This window comes from Leptosomus discolor, chromosome Z, assembly GCF_034619465.1.
Source record: "Leptosomus discolor isolate bLepDis1 chromosome Z, bLepDis1.hap2, whole genome shotgun sequence".
Classification (NCBI taxonomy): Eukaryota; Metazoa; Chordata; class Aves; order Leptosomiformes; family Leptosomidae; genus Leptosomus; species Leptosomus discolor.
The window spans coordinates 44,491,268-44,503,497 of record NC_141419.1 but is presented as its reverse complement, the minus strand read 5'-3'; positions in this window follow the sequence as shown (position 1 = coordinate 44,503,497).

Below are 12,230 nucleotides of genomic sequence, written 5' to 3'. Positions count from 1 at the left end.
AACTTTAAAGAGGTGTTTTTGAGGCAGTTTTTTCTTGTCTCACACTCCCTATCAACTCATATGCTGCTCTATTATTCAGAAATAACAAGTCATCTCCTAGATTGTTTACAGCCAATAGTAGTCCCCTGTGGAACAAAGACAAAGGAGTTATTTTTAGTACTTCAAGAAAAATATTTCAGAGCAAAAGATCACTTATGTTTAAACTGGTACTTGAAAAGCTTATCTGTTTCATTAGAAACTTAAACAACCATTCAAAACTACGCACATCACTGTACAAAAGATTGATTTTGTAGCCAGTTTTCTTGTGAGTTATGATTAAGATTCCTCTCTGTCCTCTATATCATATGCATAATTTTGTAGCATGCACCCACATACAACATTTCTTAGAAGAGCCCGTGGAGAGGACACAGTTGCCATAGCAACATTTTTGTATTCTGAAATGCTATCATACTACATTTTTTTCATCTTAAGCTTTTGTAGGCTCTAAATGCTATCTTTCATCACTCAGGTTGTCAGTTATCTTTCAAGATTCATTCAGGATTACTTCATTTTGTGATGGAATCCCTTAGCATTAAGTTACTGGCTGCGCTACTGCTATTGTAACTCAAACAATAGTTGCAAGCTTCAGGCACTCAGGAATTGTCTGCACTTTCATTATAAAGTCATTTGCCTTCAAATACTGGTATTTTCTGCTGCTACTGATAAAAGTTCTGAAAAATCTCTCCTGGTTCTGAAATAGACTGCCCAATTAAATTAAGCAGATCTCTGAACTTTCCTGTCCCAGCACATCTATAAAGTATGAACAGTAGAGGGGAGTCTTGCGAGATTTTAAAGCATTTTAAGAGGTTGCTATTTTAAACTTTGCTTACTAATCTGCTTTACCAATGTGACTCTATTGAGTTATTACATTGATCAATTAAATTCATTTCAGCAACTGTAATAAGCCTTGACTTTGTGTTAAGTTACCTTTCTGAGCTCCCTCTGTAGTAGTGGTAGTGAAGCCTCCAGACAGTAACACAGGCTGCAGTAACACTGGCCATAAACAAATCATCAGACACTAGGAGGGCAGAAAAGAAGAGCAAGAGGAAGAGCTGGGTAAAATAACATTAACTGAATGATTAAAGAGTAGCATGTATTAGGTCTGTGCTCTGTACAGGCTTTCTTTCAAGACTGTTCTGTCTGAGGTCCAACATCTGCACAAAATCTTGTGGTATATGACCTTTTCTGTTTGGAACTTCATGTTGTTGTGGCTTCAGCTTCTTTACCCATTAGAAAAGCAGCTGGCAACTACCAGAGGAAGAAGAATGGGCTCAGTATGTCTGTGTGTGGGGAAACAGTGTACTGGCTGGGACTGTAAGCATGGGATTGTATCTCTAAGGTCACTGAATACAGAAGCCAGGATCTTGTGATTTCTTCTAGACTTCTGCAGAATGACAATATGATATCAGAGAGGCTGAGCCTGATATCCCAGGATTAGACTGCCAGTCACAGGAATGATGGTTAAGACTTCAGCATATAACTGGTCATCTAGCAGGAAGAAGATACAGTGCAAATATTTGGAAATCATGCACAAATCTACCTTCTGCTCGTGTAAGGCAATACGGGAAGCCGTCCCCAGCTGCAGGTTCAGATAGTGGAGGGCACATTGTGTTCCAGCCTGCTTAAGGTTGGTTCTGAGCTCAAGCTTGCAAGGCTTAAAAGTCATAGTGTTATCAACTTGTGGGTATAACTATTGTAACTTCAGGGAAGTCACACATTGGTCAGTTCTGGCCCATACCAACTTGTCCCTGATATATGCTGCAGGCCTGAGCAGTGATTCCTCAGGAGTAAGAAGCCAGGCATTTATAAGCTTGGCTAGGAATTTTTTGGTTAATTTGTTTCTTGGTTTACAGCTAATAACAGTTCTTCCTTTATCCAGCAAAGTCCACTAAAGAGTTCACAGGGAATTTACATTTACTTACCCAAAACCCCTCAAAACGGGTCACAGAGTCCACTGCTTGCTGCACCATTCCAGAATGAGATTTTACTCGAAAAATCTAGTGGTCTTGTGTAGAGGTTAACCACCACTTCCTATAGATATCCTAAGTTTCAGGTACTTAGGTACTACTTCAGGTAGGATGCTCTTGTGATAAGTAAGTCTGCATTTTTGGGGTCTCTGCCAAGCCTGAATTTTACTTGGAGGGCTTATGGATATAATGGAAGGCCCTGCAGCACTGCCCTCAGCTGCTGTGGTATAACCACAGGGAGATGACTAGGTTGATCCCTACCCCCACGAAGTGGTTCAGCTTGTCTATGTTCCATTTTGCACGAGACACTCTTTCTCTATCGACAGATGTACTTTGCTTGGGAAGAGCATATGAAAGAGATGCAATGTTCCTTCCTCACAAAACTGAATTTACTCACATTTCTCACAACAGTTTATTATCACAAGCACACTATATTTGTATATTTTAGGTGATCAGCAGTATTTGTTCTCAAGGAATAACTGCAAGTAAACCTGTACTATTTCTGCTGCCTAGCACAGAAGAGCAACACTTTTTTTTTTTTTTAACTGTAATAAAGAACTTTTTGTTTGTTTGTTTGAACACTAAAGACACGAAGAGGAAGGTCTTATAGATGTTATGGTTAAAATGAAAAGGATTAAAAATCAGTGGGCTTCTGAATCAGCTCAGTGCTCAGTAAGTACATACCTAAAAAATACAGAGCTCCCACAAAGGCATTTACTTTGCAAATGCTAGTGGTTTGCTGAAAGCTTAGCAGTTCTGAACTGCTGTCTAATTGAGATCTTTAAATTTTTCTCCCACAGAACACACACATTATTAATCTGGAGTACATTTGTCATATCCCTAGACTTAGTACCATCTACCCAGATTATTAAATATGGGTTCTTTCCATTATTAATACTACTCTGAAAGTCTAAGCCATGGTACCTAAAATAACCAAAATTTCTTTAATAATATGTTCTTTTAAAATTACATTAAAAATTAAATGCGGATTTTAGTCTTCAAAGATCATTAAGAAAAGTGGGCAATACCAGATTAGTTACATATGCAATATTAGTCTTTAGGTTTTTAATAAATACTAGAGACAAAATTCCCTTTCTTTCTCTCTTTCTTTAATTCTGAGATATTCCCCAAGAAAAAAGCTTGATCTGTCGGAAGATTTCATTTCCAAGGGCTGGCTCTTGTATGCACCAACATATCAAAGGGCCAGTAGTGTCCAGAAATGGACATCTCAAATTCCATCCCCTTCATCAACAGAAGCCCTTTGCCTAAGGCTATCCGTTTTTTGGTTTTTTTTTTTTTTAGTACTTGTTAAAGAATGGATGAAGAGACCCTTCATTTGGGGGTGTGAGGAGAGTTGAGAAAATTGGAGTGAAACCTTCAGTGTCCTCAAAACACAGTTTTCTCCTGAAAGTTATTCCACTTGCTGAAACAAAAAGTAGTGAAAGTTATTTTAGCTTACACAGTCTTTTGATCATTTGCCACTTTTAAAACATTGATAGGGTCTTATATCGGTATTAATGCAAATTGAAGGGCTTGCAAGAACAGAGTCACATTCTACTTGTCATGCTGCTGTCTCATCTATATGTCAGCAGAAGTTAACCATGCTGCTGCTACAGAAATTCAGATCAGTGATGAACATCCGAAAAAAATTACTATCATTTTGCAAGGAATTTGATCTGGAAAAAATCTCACAGTTAAGACCCCTGTGAATAGCAGTCTGGATTACCTGGCTTGTCGGCTGTTTATGTGAGGTCTTAATGGTTTGTTCATGATCCTCTTGTGTCAGCTCCTGTTGACTTGAGAGAATTGACATTGAAGACTGCTGTTCAGTTTATGGATACAAACCAATTCTAAAAAACCTTTTTGTCAAGTAGAAGTTCATCCACATGCAGATACAACCAACCAAAACCCATCAGAATTGTGCATTTGTTTGGAATATTCTCTTATAAAATGTTACAACCATTTTCCTGACATCGAACAGAACCTGAAAGCATTTCTAATTGGAAAAAGAGAAAGAATCAAAGGTAGTTTTGGCTGTACACGTAAGAGATCACACAGATTTTTACAAGCATCAGATGGGATTTAACTGAGAAATTATAGTTTATTAGATGTGTGGCCAAAACTTAGGATCTCACCTTTTTCTGAAAGCAAGCAAACAGGAGATCTTTTCCACATTATTTTACTAACCATATGGAGACATTGTAAAGACGTTAAGCAGTATAAAATTCTTTCCAGTAACATGTTATGATTTCAGCAAAACTAGGAAAATGTACACATCTACTTTTTGAAAGATACTAAATAAAAAGCAATGATTTATAGTTATAAATGAATCTTTAGCTCATTCCCCAGTTTTCATCATACAGAAGGACCATGAGAACATTTCTTGACTATACATATCTTGAGATATATAAACATGCGTTTTCCTTTTTTAAAAAAACACCCACAAACACTTAAGGCAGGGCTACTTATCTAAACTCATGGGACTTTCTAATGAATCCTGCCCAGAAATACAAATCAAAGGTACTAAAAGGAATGTGGAAAATCCTCAAAATAGTCCACATGCAGCTTCTTTTGACTTCATTGATTTAGTTAAGGAATACTTCCATTAACATGCCCCATAATTTCAAGAGAATATGAAGTTAACTACAATACAACTGTGATTTACAAAGAAGTATTGAAGGATCTGCATCTTTCAATAAACAGAGGTAATTGAACAAGGCGGTGAAAAATAGCACATCTTATTACTGTCCAGAGAGAGAATTTGTAGTTACCTGAAAAATAAATCAAGCATTTGTTAGCAAAGCAAGGAAAAGTAATAGTTTATACAATAGTTACAATAGATTGATCAAAAAGATGTGCATACAGATGCTCCAGGATACAATTGTATTGTAGTGCCACATACATGCTCTGAGGGGAAAACCCACAGAGTTAGTAAAGAGTCCTTGGACTTCTTTAAATAGGCAATGCAAACTCAGGATAGAGGAAGAAAGAATAAGGTGGTTTGTCTGCATTCACACATGATGGTATGTATTTTTGTTGTTCTTTATTTTTAATTATGAGGTTTAAACATTTCTAATTTGTCATCTGAGCTTACTTCACATTTTCAACTTTTCTGCCAACTGTTAATGTCCAGAACTTAATTTTTTAAATGACAACTGATAGTCTGTTTATTGTAAAATTAAGCTTTCACTTTAAGAAGTCTTTCTTGCTAGATTGTGGAAGACCTCTTGAGAAGATATGACTGACAATCTGATGGTTAGTTTCACTGTTGTGACTCGATAGTTCAAGTACGTAACAGAGGTTGTATCCAGGAGAGGCTTCTGGAAAATAATGGCCAGAATAGGCATATCAATGGCTAGTAGCTGTCATCTAGGCTATTCAAAATGCAAAAAGTTCTTAACTAGCAGCTGAAGGCAAAGCGTAATACAGAACACCTCACAAAGGAGTAAAGATCATACCTCAGCTTGCACACCATGCACTCAGCTATATGTCAAGTAAATACCTTGACAACTTACTGCTAGTTCATAATAATGTTGCACCCCATCGTTTCAGACCAGAGTCTTTAAATATTTAAATAATAAAATAAGTATTGAAATAATAACATTACTTTCTAAGTTAATCTTAAGTATGTTTTCCATGTAGCTTGATTATTTGTTCTTACATAATCTACTGCTGCTCAATGGTAATTTTTTTCATCTAGGGAGGTTTAAAATTTATCAAGACCCCAGCATCCCAACAGCAGAAGGATTTAGTTGCATATCTATCCACGCAGACACCAGTGTTCTGTTTATACCTGCATACAGTAGGTAACCTCTGTTACAGCACTAAACAAGTTGCTACTGCCCTAGGGTGACAGAAATCTTGCAAGGAGGGTGAGAGTTTAGGGACATGATCAACATGACTACTGAATATGATACAAATGTCTCAGAAGAACGACAGATTCCTTCTGAAATTTCTCTTTCCAAATTCCTCCCTTTCTGGAGATATCCGGTAGAGAATTAATATTTTTTAAATGATTTTGCATAATGGTTTTGCTCAATGCTTTTTTCCCTACTGAAGGCACAGTGCTATTAGACTTTTCTTACTTATTGTATTTCTGGTTTTCTGTTTAAAAAATATAGCTCATCTACATGCATTTGAGTTGATAGACAGTGGCTCTAAAACAGGGAACTGATTCCCCAAAATCAATGGGTAGGATCATACTGGCAGCAGATTTCCGTAATCAAGAGCCATATGCCCAGCTATACAGCCCAAAATGTAGTTAAGAATTACTGTTTTATACTGAGTATCTAATACAGAATTACCAAAATGTAAATAAGCAAGCCCACATGCTACATTTGCAGAAGCAAAAAAATAGCAATTCTACCAAGTAGGAAGAAAATGTTCAAACTTCCCATCACAATCAATACGTATACACTTATTGAAAAATATTTTAGAGAACATTTTGTATAAATATTGGACAGACTAGTGAAAGCATAAGTCTGTGATTTTTTTAGTTTAAAGATTATTTCTTTGCTTTTTGAATCTTTATTTTGCATTATTTTTTTTATGCCAGATGTGAGTTGCTCGGAATATCAAAAAGACAAGCAAATATAAAAATATGCAAAGGGAGTTCTCTAGAAAGGAAATACAGAAAAACTGCTGGACAGATACCAGTAAAAAAAAAGAAAAAAGAAAAAAAAAATTTAAAAAAAAGAGAGACAAAAAAAAATGTGTTGTAAAACCCAGAAACTCAGAACTACATATACCGTATGTCAGTACAATATAAAAAAGGAACCCATAAGCACAACATATATAGTACAGCCCAAGAACTGCACACTAAATACACTTTTTTTCCCATATGACATGTTTGCAGTCATCAGCTGAAATCCTAGTTGATTACTCCGAAGGCTTGTTGCATAACAGGAACTGATTTGTTGATGAAAGCCAAGAAAAGATTAAGCAGAGATTTTCAGGGTCATCCCATTTTGCAACCATTCAGATTTGTTGTGATTTCAAATGCTTTCTTTGCAGATCTACAGCAGATAGCTATGGCTAAGCTTTAAATATGGTAAAGGATTAGGCAAGCCTGTTGCTGTTGCTATATCCTGGTTTTTGTCTGAGGTACTCTCATACTTTTACTGAAATTGCAGGATCAAGAATTGTTATTTTTGTACCCAGTAGGTGAGTCTAATCAATTTAAAAGGAGATTTTTGGCAGTTAGAGATAATCCATGAACATTCAACTTCCTAGCTAGCAATTTATATGAAATATCCTTTGCTCTAAGGGAAATTATCATACTTTTATGGAAAATTTTGTAGTAGATTAAATAGGTCTTCCTGATTCTGGTTCTGAAATACATGAAACAACATTTGAATATATCAAAGGTAAAAATTTGCATCTATATAAAAAAACCCCATGGAATTGTAGCAATTGATGCAATCTCTGTGCAAAAATGGTATCTCCTTTTGCATGTGAAGCTGGGCAAAAATGCCTTTTAGTGAGTCGCACAGCCTAAAAACCCCTTCAGTTGCAAAGTGACTAAAAGTAACCAGGTTTTTCTGAATAGTTCGGCTGTAAAAAAGCTACAGAAGGTCTTGGTAATTGTCGAAGACATTCATATCATTATTTTGGTTCTTGTGAGCTGGTTTGCATAAAGAGGACAAAGCACTGTTGGTAAGATAGCCTAAAATATATACATATAAAATATATATAAATAAAAGGATAAAGAGATCTATGTAAATTTTTTTTTGTGTTTATATACATATACATAAACAAGTTGTCAAGGTTAGAGTTCTGACCATATATACATCACATATATGTGTGAATGAAGCATCACAAAATTATTAAATATCGTAAATGCCATATGCATATATATTAAAAACTCTATTTAGCTGCTATTCAAAACTACTGTTTAGCCCTTTAAAATATATTTATTGGCTTATTATCCCCTTCCCACATTTACTTACAGGACAGTAGTAAAGTATCTGTTCTTCAACATGCACTACGGTCTTCAAGAAAAAGTTATGAGAAATGAGTCATTCAGACCCTACAGAGGGTGCAGATTCTGACCTTTGTTATGTCTGTCAGATGGTGCAAGGTGTGCCTGCAGGAATTTGAACTGCCTCTGAAGTTACTTACAACCATTCTTTTAGAAGGGAAAAAAAGTCCAAGAAGTCCTGGGGCTAGACTTTATCCAGAAAAGCACCTGAAAAGCAAAGGGATCCAAAGCTTATTAGCTATGTCTCAGGATTTTGTCTCCTGAGATATTCTATATTCATACCTGGCTTTCTGGAAAGAGTATCTGAAATTCTGATCTGAAGATGGGCCCTCCATTCTGTGGGAACTCTGACTGGTCAGCATGCTCTTCACAGCCTCCTCCCACACACTAACTGAAGAGTTTTCATTAACCAAAATTTGCACTGCAAATACAAAATGCTAAGAATTGCCCAAGGGAATTTCAACTAATTCCTTACAATAATTCAAGGACAGAAGTTTGCATGCACACATTGGGAAGGATTGGAAGGAACAGGCCATTGTGTGACTTCAGATGCATATATTGGCACTTACTGTAGAAAGGAACAACACACTTAGAAGGTAGTTCTAAGTTTCTGCTTTACTAACATGTGTACATACATACAGATAACTAATTTTGAGGAAGCAAGATTATAATATCATCATATCCCCTTCACACTATTCAAACCACCGGCTTCAAAAGGTATGCTTTTAATTTCAGCTACAAGAGCAATTTGCAGTAAAAGTAAGCTATAATCCTCCTTTCATCTCAGCTTCTGCAGGGAGATCACACGACAGAGCTAACTTGTTCACATAAGGTTTTCTGCATTCTGCTCCTGCCTCCAGCGCCTAAATGCATTGTAGTCTTTATCAATGTTTCTGCAAATTATCCACATTTTAGGTACCTCTGGTGATGTTACCAAATCACTAGACAGAGATTAAAAACTTCATGTTATTGAACTTCCTTCTTTTGTGCAAAGAGCAGTGACAAAATTAAAGTGTTGAAATCTATCACCCAGAAGAGCTGCCTGCATATTTTGTTGTAAAAAAGAGGAAGAGCTCATTAAAAGAAATACCTATTTTCCATCCACAGTCATTCATTTTGCTTTCAAGTTTACTTATCTTCATGTATAATTTTTAATCCTCAAAAATATTGCATGTGGGAGAGCAATCCAATACCTATGTGAAGACATTAAAGCTTTACAGCTTTAATACTGAAACAAACTCCCATGGCCCATTTTATAGCATTCATTTCCTACATAAGTATTTCTATCTCAAGGCTCTCTTGCACTGAGGAGTGAGCTGTACACTACACAGTGAAAATAGGCTGATAACATCTTTTTTCTCCTTGCTCTCAACAGTCACTGTAGATATGGAATTTAAGTTACATAATATCATATTTTCACATGTTTACACTTCTAGACAAAAGCAATGAAGTCACACTTGAATTAAAAAAAACCAACAACTTGGAACACAGCTACTGTGAAACACCTGTTACCCCAAATCAGTTTAAAACAATTTTCTGTTCTACGTATACCAAAACGTGTATTTTTAAAGGTCCTCACTAGATTTTTGTCAACTAAAACAAAGAAATCTTGTCTCATTGCAGAGCAGAATACAATCTTGACCCACTGCAGCCTGGGAGCAGCACAGAGCTGTAAATAGAAATGACAGAGTTCTGGGCCTCAATTTTGTACACTGTATGGGAACAAGAGTAGAGAAAAAAGAATAACCTTCTATGAAAGCTTTGAGCACCTGCCTTCAAAATAACACAAACCACTTACAGGACACAGCTGGAGATATTCTAAAGACCTCAGCTATTCAGAAATAACTGAGCAACCACACAATATGTGAATAAACTGATTGATACCTTCTATCATGCACTGAAGAAAGATACTCTTAACCACCTGTCATCCTTAATTTTTTCCTACCAATGTATCAGTGAAATTAGGAGTTTAGTTTAGAAAAACTAAAGGCCATTCACCTGAATGGTGATATAGTACCAGCTAATAAAATGTTTTCTGAAGACAGAGGCTGTTGTTTCATCTTATATATGTTACTGGAGATTAGTTCTGCTGTACAAAGGGTAGGAAAAATGTGAGAAACCTACTGTGTATCGTTTTCTGAATGATGCTTACCTTTCTCCCTATAGCATCTTCTGTTTAGAGTTAGTTGTTTTATTCTTCTTTGTCAGCCAAATAGTAGCACTACAAAAATAGGTGTCCTTTTATACCAAAATTGTTGTGCTGCATCATACAAAAACTTTACCTAGCTCAGTATGCAATCCACTGCCAGTGTAGGATCCTGTCAAAAAGCATGTAAGAGAATGGCAAGCACCCACGGACACTTTCTCAGTGTTACCTTATCAGCTTCTAACTACTGGCAGACTCAGGTTTTCCTGAGCTAGAGGAACTCACATCTTTGTGCTAAATAATGTCTGCTAGGCTTCCATTATTTTGTCTAATGCATTTTTGACATCCACAATGTCCTATAGCAATGAGTTTCACCTTTAATTACACCTTATGAGAATACTCTTTTCCTCTTTTATTCCTCTTACTGGATGGTTTGCTTTGGCAGCTTCTAGCTTCTGCATTGCAAAAAAAATAGTAGTTAATTATTTCTTGTCCTCTTTCTCAATGGTACTAATAACTCTGTATATCTTTATCGTACCTGTTCCAAAACAACATCTTTTTCAAGAAGATTCTTAATCTTTTGAGAGACTTGCTGAACAGCAGCCATTACATAGTTTTCTTCAAGGTTGTTGCCTTGTTTTGGATTTACTGGAATATTGGATTTTCACATAGTGGCAGGGAAAGATTCATGCAGTGTTCAGGATGGGAGATGACTGTGGTCATATCTCAGATTCAGATATCCTACACTGGTGATCTTCTGTTGGAATTAGAACAGAATGATTCATAAAGACAAAAAAAAATTCTCTAATAGATGGAATATCTATGATTTAGCTACCAGCATTTCAAAGCATGAAATGAAAGGGTAACACATAAAAAATATTTTCAGTCAAAAAATAATGACGTGGGCCATGGAACTTGTAACTTCCAATTACCTCCTGTAGTCCCATGTCTAAACACAAGTACAGATTTAGGGCTTTTTCCAGTACTTAGGACTCTTTAGAAGCTGATTATTACACAGCTATGAGTTATTTGGGTCCTGTCCATCTTCCAATGATGCAGCATGTGTCATAAATCACAGCAGTCCATAGTCCAAAATGAGCTGCCTGTCCACTCTTTCTCACTCCTGATGCCATTTTGTTGAGGGTATATTATGGGTATCTATTGTCCCTAAGGAGATGAGTAAGTGTAGAAGAATGGAATAAGGAAGAGAAATAGAATTTAACAACTTCTCTGAACAGAAATTGCATGTATAGAACTAGGGTTTATGACTCATGAAACTGTAAAACAGTAAAATTAGCAGCTGCAGCCAGGGGTAAGAGATGCCACCTAAAGAGATCATCTAGTTTGACTGGCACATACTGTTTATGTTTTATGTTCCTTTATCTTATTCAGGAAATAAAATGAAATCATAATAGAAAAGATAGGCAAGTGAGTTAGTATAAGTCTAAGTCATTTCAGTACAGCACCATGCAAAACCAGCAAATTCTCTTCCAGATACAAGCTAGCTCCAACGTACAGCTGGAGTATCTTTCCTTACAACCAGTTGATCTAAAATTTGGATACTCAGGGATAATTGGGATTTAATCAATTTTTTTCTTGGAAAGTGGACATGCTTTAAAAGCAAAGGCAATCTCTTGAAGGTAGATGTTTTGACAAATTCTTTAAAAAAAAATTCATTTTTATGAGATGATTTCCAATACCTGTACTTTTATTCTTTAGAGATTTTCTTCTAGCTGCCGAAAAGTAAAATGCAATACAAAGAATTCATTTCTTGTCTTTCACGAGGGGGCTGCTCTAGGTTATTACAGTCAAGAAAGCACTTTCTGGTTTAGTTTAAGTTTTATCTCAAGGGCAAAGGAATGAATCATTCTTCTCAAAATCCAAAATCATTAAATTTAATTTAATTGCTTTTTGAAAAACAGAAAAATTTTTGCTCAGACTGTGAAAGTTAGGATGTTTAAATCAGGTGTGAGACGTGATTAAAACATGAGGTGGTGTCTTGGAAGTCGTGTACAAGATACTCGGGAGCTGTTCTGACTGTATGTGGATTTGCATAGACCTACAAAAGCTCTGTTAAGATAGTCTGTCCCTAGAGATT